General features: G+C 39.6%; 1 pseudogene; it reads left to right on the forward strand.

The window, feature by feature from the left end:
* Positions 1–8,246: 8,246 nt before the first annotated feature.
* Positions 8,247–9,924, forward strand: LOC138434686 (transmembrane emp24 domain-containing protein 2 pseudogene; annotated as a pseudogene).
* Positions 9,925–12,343: the final 2,419 nt, after the last annotated feature.

Consider the following 12,343-nt stretch of genomic DNA (forward strand, 5'->3'; position numbering starts at 1 on the left):
ATCCACAGATTTGCTATTAACCATTATGCTACTCAAATATGTGATATGATCCTGCTGAAAAGAATCTTACAACTTATAGAAATAAAAGTAGCACACATGAAAAAAAACTAAAGATTAATTAGGTACTAACCTATTTTGGCACTGTGAGGCAAAGGAGTTGAGAATATGTGTGAACATCCAGGGCAATGGAACACAGCAGTAATTAGCTGCTTCATTATGATTAAATTACACAATGGCGATCTGAAAGAATTTTGCAGGTTCTGTAGATATCCAGTTGATAGTCATAGATTAGCTTAGTCACGGATATTAACAAGCTTGTAATAGCTAATCATTTAGATATTGTGTACACCTTGTCATACTGCCTACAGTTTTGTAAACTTTCACTGTTATTTAAGTCTTTTGTAATCACCCTTCATAAACAGCAGTGAAGAGTGCTGCCCAAAGGGGTTCATTGTATTAACCCCTTGTCTTCTAAACAAACACTTATAGGCTATGTTCACTTCATTCTACATAATAAGCGAGAATTTAGGAGCTTTGCAGGAATTTCAATTAACTCAACAGATATTTCAGAACAGTTCAGTCGCTCAGTCGTGTCCGACACTTTGCGACCCCATGAATCACAGCACACCAGGCCTCCCTATCCATCACCAACTCCCGGAGTTCACTCAGACTCATGTCCATCGAGTCAGTGATGCCATCCAGCCATCTCATCCTCTGTCGTCCCCTTCTCCTCCTGCCCCCGATCCCTCCCAGCATCAGAGTCTTTTCCGATGAGTCAACTATTCGCATGAGGTGGCCAGAGTACTGGAGTTTCAGCTTTAGCATCATTCCTTCCAAAGAACATCCAGGGCTGATCTCCTTCAGAATGGACTGGTTGGATCTCCTTGCAGTCCAAGGGACTCTCAAGAGTCTTCTCCAACACCACGGTTCAAAAGCATCAATTCTTCAGTGCTCAGCCTTCTTCACAGCCCAACTCTTACATCCATACATGACCACAGGAAAAACCATAGCCTTGACTAGATGGACCTTTGTTGGCAAAGTAATGTCTCTGCTTTTGAATATGCTATCTGGGTTGCTATGGAGCACCAAATTGAGACTGGTAATGTACTTATCCCTGTGAGAATATCTTTGCCCCAAGATTTTGCAAGCTCTGTACCAAATTGTGCTGATTAATTTCTTTCCTTTGCATATAAAGCAAGGGTCTCTAAATTTCTGATGAGGAAACATTTCTATTTTTCCTATGCAAAGATGACTAACTTCTAGACATCTGCTGTTTAATATTGCCTTTGCGAACAGTGCTGGAAGTTTGTGTTGTGAGAATATACTCCCTAGAAACATTTTCTAGCTCAAAGAATTATTTGAACAGAGTAGTGTCTACAGTAGCAATGAATGTTTCCTTTGTGTTCTAGGTCAGTGTTTAACATGGTCCATGGATCAATCCACCCCATCACTTGTTGTTGCGTGGCCCACAAGCTAAAACTGGTTTTTCCATGCCTAAATAGTTGAAAAAATAGAAAGAAGAATATTTCATGATGTGGAAAAATTATATGAAATTCACATTTCAATATCCAAAAATAAAGTTTTATTGGCATATGCTCATCCATTTATTTACACGTTGCCTATGGCTACTTTTGTACTATTCAGCAACAGATTAGAGTATTCATGACAGAGATCATATGTCTTGGAGATGCTGGTCCTTTACAGAAAAAGTTTGCTAACCCCTGCTCTATATACTTGAAGAAAAAGTCAGAACATAATTTGGAATATAAAACAGTCATTCATTATTGTATTAATACTTCTGTACTTGAAGATCATAACCTTATGTAGCAAAACCTAGTCAAAAGTATGAGGACTGTCATTATCAATGAGCTAGAAAATAGAACAACATTGAAACAAACCAACAAATTGTCATATAGAAAAATTAATTTGATGCAGTTCTGAGAGATGACTTCCCCGGTAGCTCAGACAGTAAGGAATCCACCTACAATGCAGGAGACCTGGGTTCGATCCCTGGGTTGGGAAAAATCCCCTGGAGAAGGGAATGGCAACCCGCTGCAGTATTCTTGTCTGGAGAATTCCATGGACAGCGAAGCCTGGCAAGCTATAGTCCATGGAGTTGCAAAGAGTCAAACATGACTAAGCGACTTTCACTTCACTTCTGACAGAGAGCCAAATCAGAGTTACCATGGCTGCTTTTTAATGACTCTTTATGTATGTCTATTAAGAAGGCTCATTTCTAAAAATTTCCAGATGGAAAATTCCAGGTCTGAACACATATATTTGAACTGGACATTTTTTTCTGTAGAAGAAAGTGGAGAAGAAGGCTGTATGGTCTAAGGACAGAGTCCTTGGACTTAAAACAAAAGCAAGATGATTATTTTACAATTATATAAGGCTTTGACCCATCAAAAAATATTTTAAAATTTAAGTATCTCATCATACTCACAACTAAAGTTTGCAAGTTAATTATAATTATCTTTTAGTTTGTTTAAAATGAGGAAACTGAGGCCCAGAGCATCATTATTGTATAATTTTTTAAAAGCCATTGAAGTTAGAATCAAAATCCCTAAGCAACAGTGTCCCTTATCTGGAAACAGAAGTGAGAATCCCTGACCAAGCTAATCTCACTGGGATGTTTGTTGTAAGATCAAATTTTATATATATATATATATATATATATATATATATATATATATAATCCATATATATATATATATGGATTTCCCTGGTGGCTCAGATGGTAAAGTGTCTGTCTACAATATGGAAGACCTGGGTTCAAGCCCTGGGTTGGGAAGATCCCCTGGAGAAGGAAATGGCAATCTACTCCAGTACTATTGCTTGGAAAAATCCCATGGACAGAGGAGCCTGGTAAGCCACAGTCTATGGGGTCGCAAAGAGTCAGACACGACTGAGCACACTCTGAAAACTCTGTAACATACTTTATAAAATGAAGTAGAAAAGAAAGAGAGGAAAAGAAAGTAATTTGCTTAGCTCAGGTAACTCTTGGATAACTGAGGGTATTCACCTGCCTTCTAGTCTGCGTTTATCCCATTAGCCAAGGTTAATGGAGGTGAAAATAAAAATCATTTGCTATAGGAACTGATACTTTTGGTCATCAAATGTTTTAAGCTTAGTTGGGATGAATTTCACACCGGAAGGACCTTTGCTTCACAACTGCATTGCTCTCATCTCTTTCCTCTAATAGGTAGAAAAACAAAAGCTTTATACCCACTTAAACAAGTGCCAGCAATTCAAGATTTCTTTTTACAGCACATACACATGCTAATATCATGAGTGTTAACACCACAGTGTTCCAGATGCCACTCAATCTATGTATTATTTAATAAATTGCAAGTGTACTCTACTGAATAATATAATTGATAAAATCACCTTATCTTTGGACTACAGTGAATTGTTTGTGTGATGGTGTTGTTCTTCATTACATGCCTGAATGCACTCATTAAGTTCAGAGTGAACAATAAGCCTAAAAAAGCACAAAGATGGTGTACCTGAACCAGCAGGAAGTCTACATTTCAACCACCCCAGAATCTGGCAGGTCTAATCCCTGAGAAGGAGCATGTTCCAAGCATTGTACCTACATTTCATACTCAAGAGGTGATTAAGGTTTTTGGTTTTCAAAAAGTGAGGAGTGAGAGCTGAATATCCTTAATTATAAACACAAACCTAGATGGGAAGGTTCTTAAATTCACAAGCTCATTTTCAAATTCATTTTCCCTCAAGCTGTGCATACACTTGCCTTAAAATAGCACCACATTCCTGGGAACTTCTGGGGCTCTTTCATTCTCTCTTTGCTGTCTGATAGTAAAGGATGTACCCAGCTTGTCTGACACAAGGCTCTGCACAAGGGTGTGCAGCTTCATCCCTGTTGGAAAGAATTTCTGAGCCAGATTTGGCTGATGTAAAGGGTTTATTTTTCTGGGTCACCAAGTTTTAAACAAAATCCATTCACTAATTCATTCACCAAATACATATTAAGCACTGGAATATCCCAGGCTCTGGGGATAAAAAGAGACAAATAGAATAGAATAGACCAAGTCTCTGTTCCCCTGATTCTCACATTAGTGGGAGTAGAAGGGGAAAGATAAACAATAAACAGAGCATCTAGTATAATAGTTTTCATTATAATAAGATATAATATGTATAGTATAATATGGCATGATAAAGTGCTAGGGTGAAAACATGATGTGATAAGAGAGCTGGAAATACTGTTACCTAGAGCGCTCCAGTCAACATTAACAATGTTCCCCAGTAGGGCTTCCCTGGCTGCTCAGAGGGTAAAGTGTCTGCCTGCAATGAGGGAGACCTGGGTTCGATCCCTGGGTCGGGAAGATCCCCTGGAGAAGGAAATGGCAACCCACTCCAGTATTCTTGTCTGGTGAATCCCATGGACGGAGGAGCCTGGTGGGCTACAGTCCACAGGGTCGCAAAGAGTCGGGCATGACTGAGCAACTTCACTTCACTTCACTTCACTGCTGGTTGCCCTCTTTTTCCAGGAACACTAGAAAGTTACACTTGCTCGCATTTCAAAAATTGATGGTATGACTTACTTTGGCCCATGAAATATGAATAGAAATGACATGTCACTGTGAGGCTGAAGAACTGGAGAGCTGGTGTGCAGTTGTCTGAGGTGTTTGCCCCTGCTGCGTCTGTGCTTTCAGTCTCCTGTTGAAACAGTGGCATTATAACTTCTAGTTTCGAGTTCTCGTATCTAAGAACTTTGGAAGCCACCAGTCCTTTCCACACAAGAAAAAAAAAGGTGGAAAAAATGAAAAATCAACAACTTTTCTTAGATCTAACAGAGAATTCAGGTCAAAGAACAAAAAAATTTGCCTCCTAAATTGGAGAGACAGACAGGAGGATAGAGAGCATCACAACATATGGGAATAAAAACCTGCAAGTAGAAACATCCGCAGGAGCCAATATTAGGATCATTTTCTCAGACATGTCTTACTCTTTGCAACCCCATGGACTATAGCCTGCCAGTCTTCTCCATCCATGGAATTATCCAGGCGAGAGAATACTGGAGTAGGTTGAGAAAACCTAAATAGTAATTGATGGAATTCCTCAATATGGACAAATGAAAAAGTCCAGGTTTAGTCTTAGGAGGATGACCCCTACATCTTAGTGAGGTATACCTCTAGGAGCCCTACCAGCTTCTCACAGTGAAAATCACAGAAAAATTCCCTGATGCTTCCAGCAGGGGAGGAGGGAAAAGTAACTATTTCAAAATAAACCCAGAGTACTCCGTTTTTATTAGCAAGGCATGCCCTCAAGAGAAGCTATTTTACTAATAGTTTAATTATTAGTAAAAACTATTTTAACTCATAGTTAATCAACTTGAGTTTATCAGAACCTAACTGATCTGCAATAAAGGAAATGCCCAATTCCAGCTCCGTCTACCCTTTCTGCCCATACTAATGGTGATGGGGACTGAAAAGCGCTAGTGAAGATCACAGCCCAAGGGCACAGGCACAGACTCATTAAAACCTGGAAGTCAAAGTATAGAACGATAGTATGCTTTTTCTCCCCCTGCACCTTACCACAATATCAATAGGGTTCCTGCGTAATAGGCATATACTATGGAAAGAACTACAGGCCTCAGAACCTATTTAAGAAAAAGTCCCCAGGGAAGCCCAAAGACAACAGGAGAGACAAAACAAGGGCAACAGAGGAAATTTTAGCTTCTGACACCAACAGCTAGAGCAAACAATAAAGACAGCCTAGCAAACAGCTAGAGCAAACAACAGACAGTCCAGCTTTTAAACAGATAAACACAAAACTCACAGCAAAAGCCTGTTTTCCTCAGTACGTTTTACCTAGTACGTCATGTCTGGTTTACAAGAGAAAAATCCTAAGGCATACTAAAAGACAAAAAATATATATAGTTTGAAGAGACAAAGAAAGCATCAGAAGAGAAACAGACATAGCAGAGATGTTGGAATATTAGACCAGAGTTTAAAGCAGCTATTCAGTTCAGTCGCACAGTCGTGTCTGACTCTTTGCGACCCCATGAATTGCAGCACGCCAGGCCTCCCTGTCCATCACCAACTCCCGGAGTTCACTCAGATTCATGTCCATTGAGTCCGTGATGCCATCCAGCCATCTCATCCTGGGTCGTCCCCTTCTCCTCCTGCCCCCAATCCCTCCCAGCATCAGAGTCTTTTCCAATGAGTCAACTCTTTGCATGAGGTGGCCAGAGTACTGGAGTTTCAGTTTTAGCATCATTCCCTCCAAAGAAATCCCAGGGCTGATCTTCAGAATGGACTGGTTGAATCTCCTTGCAGTCCAAGGGACTCGCAAGAGTCTTCTCCAACACCACAGTTCAAAAGCATCAATTCTTTGGCACTCAGCCTTCTTCACAGTCCAACTCTCACATCCATACATGACCACTGGAAAAACCATAGCCTTGACTAGATGGACCTTAGTCAGCAAAGTAATGTCTCTGCTTTTGAATATCAGTGGAGAAATAACTCCAGAAAGAATGAAGGGATGGAGCCAAAGCAAAAACAATACCCAGCTGTGGATGTGACTGGTGATAGAAGCAAGATCCAATGCTGTAAAGAGCAATATTGCATAGGAACCTGGAATGTCAGGTCCATGAATCAAGGCAAATTGGAAGTGGTCAAACAAGAGATGGCAAGAGTGAACGTCGACATTTTAAGAATCAGTCAACTGAAATGGACTGGAATGGGTGAATTTAACTCAGATGACCATTATATTTACTACTGAGGGCAGGAATCCCTCAGAAGAAATGCAGTAGCCATCATGGTCAACAAGAGTCCAAAATGCAGTACTTGGATGCAATCTCAAAAATGACAGAATGATCTCTGTTCATCTCCAAGGCAAACCATTCAATATCACAGTAATCCAAGTCTATGCCCCAATCAGTAATGCTGAAGAAGCTGAAGTTGAAAGGTTCTATGAGGACCTACAAGACCTTTTAGAACTAGCACCCAAAAAAGATGTCCTTTACATTATTGCGGACTGAAATGCAAAAGTAGGAAGTCAAGAAACACTGGAGTAACAGGCAAATTTGGCCTTGGAGTACAGAATGAAGCAGGGCAAAGGCTAATAGAGTTTTGCCAAGAGAACACACTGGTCATAGCAAACACCCTCTTCCAACAACACAAGAGAAGACTCTACACATGGACAACACCAGATGGTCAACACCGAAATCAGATTGATTATATTCTTTGCAGCCAAAGATGGAGAAGCTCTATACAGTCAACAAAAACAAGACCAGGAGCTGACTGTGGCTCAAAGCAGCTATTATTAATATGTTAAAGGAATTGTGATGTTGGAGAAGACTCTCTTGAGAGTCCTTTGGGCAGCAAGCAGATCAAATCAGTCAATCGTAAAGGCAATCAACCCTGAATATTCACTGGGAGGACTGATGATGAAGCTGAAGCTCCAATACTTTGGCCACCTGATGTGGAGTCAACTCTTTGGAAAAGACCCTAATGCTGGGAATGATTGAAGTCAAAAGAAGAGGGCGGTAGAGGATGAGATGGTTAGACAGCATCAATGGTAAGAATTTGAGCAAACTTCAGGAGATAATGCATGCTGCCGTTCATGGGGTTGAAAAGATCAGACACAACTTGGTGACTGAACAACAATAAGGGACGTATAATGCAAAAAGTGTACAATATGCAAGAGCAGACGCATAATGTAAGCAGAGAGATGGAAGGAAATAAATGCTAGAAACCCCATCCTATTTACAGATCCTGCTCATACGCAAGGGCTTATTCTTCCAAATAATCATACAGCGTGTACATGAGGAGGTAAGAATTTGGGGGGCTAGCTCTGAATTCTGCCTACCACAGGGAGCAATTTGATGATGATTTGAAGCAGAGAAGTGAGAAGGACACTATCTGACTTATGTTTTACTCTTTTTTTTCAAACTTTAAACTTTTTATTTTGTATTGGGGTATAGCTGATTAACAATGTTGTGATAATTTCAGGTTAGCAAATGAGATGATAATATGCATGCCTGCGTGTTAAGTCACTTCAGTTGTGACCGACTCTTCCCAACCCTATGGAATGTAGCCCACCAGGCTTCTATGTCCATGAAATTGTCTAGGCAAGAATACTGAAGCCCTCTTGGGTGGCACAGCCGGAAGGAGTGGAGCTGAGGCAGTGGTGGCTTAGAAGGCAGCAGTGGTGGTAGTGACGACGGTGGCTCTGGAGGCCGCAGTCCTGGTCCTGGCTTTGGCCCCAGCCCCACCATGGTGACACTCGCTGAGCTGCTGGTGCTCCTGGCTGCCCTGCTGGCCACGGCCTTGGGCTACTTCGTCAGCACTGACACGCATTCCGAAGAATGCTTCTTCGAGCACTAAGATGGGCCTCATCTTTGAGGTGGCTGAGGGTGGCTTCTGGACATCGACGTGGAGATTACAGGGCCTGATAATAAAGTAATTTATAAAGGAGACAGGGAGTCCAGTGGGAAATACATATTTGCTGCTTACATGGACGGAACATACAAGTTTTGTTTTGGCAATAGGATGTCCACCATGACTCCCAAAGATAGTGATGTTCACCACTGATATCCAGGAAGACCCCAAAGGATAAGACATGGAAACAGTAGCTCACAAGAACAAGCTAGAGGAAATGATTGATGAGCTGGCAGTGGAGATGACAGCTGTGAAGCATGAACAGGAATGCATGGAAGTTGGAGAGAGAATACACAGAGCAATCAAAGACAACACAAACAGCAGAGTGGTCCTTTGGTCCTTCTTTGAAGTTCTTGTTCTAGTTACCACGACATTGGAAGAGATTTACTGCCTGAAAAGAGTCTTTGAAGTCTGGAGGGTTGTTTAAAAGCCTTTTCCCCATAATCCCAAATTCATAATTCACTGTTTACCAAACATCTTGGTCATAATAATGTCATTCGTTTCTATGTTTTTATTTTCTAAACTGTATCTTCACAGCTTTTGTTTCTTTGGGATTAATAGATATGGGAGGAAAACACTTTTTTAGGAAAGCTATAGTGTAAATTCGACACTTGTTTGGCATAAATTCATATTTGAATTCTGCCTCTATTATTTGGGCCTTTCCAAAACTCAAACACTGTAAGCTGAATATAATAATAGGTGTAGAGTCCTTAGTTTTCTTTCCTTTTGTTTTCATAATAAAACGCAGTTTGTTCATGATAGTACTTTACTGATAGTACTTTACTAAAATGACTGCATTCTTGGGATCCCTTATCCTGCAGTTCAAGTCATTAGAAAGATTCATTTTGTTGAGAAACAACAATCCGAACCTTGACATTTTCTATCCAGCTTGATGGCAGAGCTCTGTGACTAGAGTATGTGACCAGATTGGTACTTTTACAGTTTGTCTCTCTTGTTTTTGCTTTAAAGATAAGACTTAAATCAACAACCTTTACCCCCCACCCCCTAAGTTTCACTTTGAACCTTAGAACTCAATCATCTCCATTTAAAATTGTTGCCACAAGCAACTAATAACCATTTTTTTGTTTTCTGCCTAACTTTGTAAGAAGTCTATTAAAGCCAGTTCTCCACATGTTTCAGCAAATGGTAGCTCTTTTTCTTTCTATGCTGGCACATCCACTTTCTCTACTCTTGGCATGTAGAAGATATGCATTCACGTAATTGGAAAAACCTGAATTTCCAATGCCAAAGGGTTAAAGCCTCTTGGATTTCTTTGCAGTGATATATACCCACTATTTGTTTTTGATCAGTGGCATTTTGGTCACTGTTTAATTAGGGTACTGAATATCACTGTCAGTACTAGGGTTTTTGTTTTTCTTGGGTCTTTCTTTTTTGGCACATGTGAATTTTGTTTTGTATAAAATGAAATGACTTTCTTTTGGTCTCTGATGATGAGTTTAAAATTCAAGGAGCATCTGGTTTTGGTGTGGGGATGATCCAGGATTATGTTGTGACTGATGCATATTGGTTATTTGTACTTTTCTTTTTTGTTTAATCTTTACAAGGGGAAAACTACAAGTAACAAGTTTTGTATAATTAATTTGAACGTGTTACAGGTTTTCATGTTCAGGATAAACAATTTTTCAACCTTGGGTCAAAATACTTGCAAGTTTAAGGTGACTGCGTTTTACCCTAGGACAACTGCTGCCTGTCAATTGTGTGCCTGTGTGTGTCCAAACACTTCAACACTGTGCTAAAAGATGTAAATTTAAAATTGGTTGTGTATCTGATCTGCCCCAGGTTCAGTAAATAAACAGTTCTTTTCAAAAACAACAACAGAAAAAAGAATATTGTAGTGGGTTGCTATGCCTTCTTTCAGTGGTTCTTTTTGACCTAGGAATCAAACCCACGTATCTTACATCTCCTGCATTGACAGGAGTGTTCTTTATCACTCGTGCCACCTGGGAAGCCCACTAAATAATCAATTCAAGAATATATGCTCTAATTTTAACATAATGTCAAATAAAGGCTGTATTTGTATAATTTTGTAACGCTAAAATTTCACCATTTCAACTGTCTAGCCCAGTAACCCCATTGGGCTATGACTATTTCCATCTAAAAGATAAAGGCCGAGGGGCCAAAACTCAAAGATAGTACATCCCCACATGCCCAGCTTATTTTCACAAGCACGTACCCAAGTCTCCTTTCTCCTTTACAGTGGGAACCACAGAGACTTTAAACTTTTTAATAGGGGATATAGAGGGAGGATGTTGTCATAGGCTGGCTTCAAAGAAAACAAAACAAAAGTGTGATATTACCAAATGAAAACCCCAATTGCCTCCTTTTCCCATGAAAATATGGAGATAGGAAGATCTGGGAGTTTGGTGCCAAACAGCTTATACCTATCAACAGAATAAACAACCTGATGGATCCTAAAGTAGTTTGCTCATTTCATCCATAATTGTCCAAATATTTGACTATTTTTTTCTTTCAGTTCAGTTCAGTTCAGTCGCTCAGTCATGTCCGACTCTTTTATCTTTACATCTATTAAAATTCCATATATTATGGGAAATTCTTCAAATTATTTATTTCTATTACGCTTTTGCTGGGTGATTTTTATGTGCCATGCTCTTAGGTACTTGTTTAGGTAATGTAGACTATAGCTAGAGCTAAAAACAGCTGGAATTGAGGAATTCCTTTAATTATGAACAGCTACAAGAGAAATTATCTGTCTAGGAAGGAGAAAATGGAGCCTAATGAAGCTAAAACACAAACACAAATATGTCTACCCAGAATGAAAGGAAGATTTCCATTGGGAAAATGCTCTCGTAACTGGAAATTAGCCTTCTCTTTTTGACAGCTAACTACTGTACTTCAAAACATTTTCTTTAAGATGACTGGAATAATTACGGTTACTGCATCCTCCTGTAGGGAAATGGCTCATGGAGAGATAAAGACCGAGAGTAAGCAGGCCGAAATAGTCCTATCTAATTAAAACCTGTCATCTAATTAAACACATTCTCAGCGATAGGAGGGTCTCAAGCTAGTTTTCTGATAGGAAAATGGTGTTCCAAATCATGAGTCACACAATCAAATGTTCTGAGCACCACCAATTAGCCTATATTTAGGCACAATTTCTCTTTTTAGAGAAACAAGGACACCAATTTTTCTATATGCAAATTAAATAGAACACTATTCCTCTTACACAGAATGTCCCCTGAAAAATATGTTATTCCCTTTTCTTGTTGAATACATCCTGGTGATCTTTGTAATACGTGAATATCAAATTATAAATCTAGGCAATAATGATCTATTTTCCCATGCTTTCTTTCTCCTTTTTGCCATTGTAAGAATGACTTCATTCTAGGACAATACCATGCAGCTCAAATTTTTAAACTTCTAAGTCCTGAAGACAACTGTGCTTCAATTTTGGCTTGTCCCACTGCAGCAGGGAAATCAAATTTAAAATGTATGTATGTATAAGGAGCTTTGACATCAAGATATCATTTGACTATTACATTCATAGCACTGTGTTTTCCTAAGCATTGCCTATGTATCCACATATAAGGCACCAAGATTCAAACTCTGTTGAAAACAAACATTCTGAAATCATTTTCCACCACCGACATTACTCCCATTATAATCTCCACTTCCCCCAAGGTTAATATGGGCTACTCCAAAGTGCAAGGCCCCCTGCTGTTCCTCTCATTGCCCCTCTCTTAATTACATGGTATCCTAGGCCCACTTAGTTTCTCCAAGTGTTTGCTATATTTTCTTTGCTGCAAGTGGCCCTAGCTACAAAGCTCTACCAAAAAGTACATAGGGGAACTAAATTCCAAATTCCAAAGCAATTATTCCTTCTTTGTGACTAAACAAAAGGCTATGATGTTAGTTACACAGAATTTTCCACTTGAGAAAGTGAAATTGAGCTT

This window comes from Ovis canadensis, chromosome 2 (genome assembly GCF_042477335.2).
Source record: "Ovis canadensis isolate MfBH-ARS-UI-01 breed Bighorn chromosome 2, ARS-UI_OviCan_v2, whole genome shotgun sequence".
In the NCBI taxonomy this organism is placed as follows: Eukaryota; Metazoa; Chordata; class Mammalia; order Artiodactyla; family Bovidae; genus Ovis; species Ovis canadensis.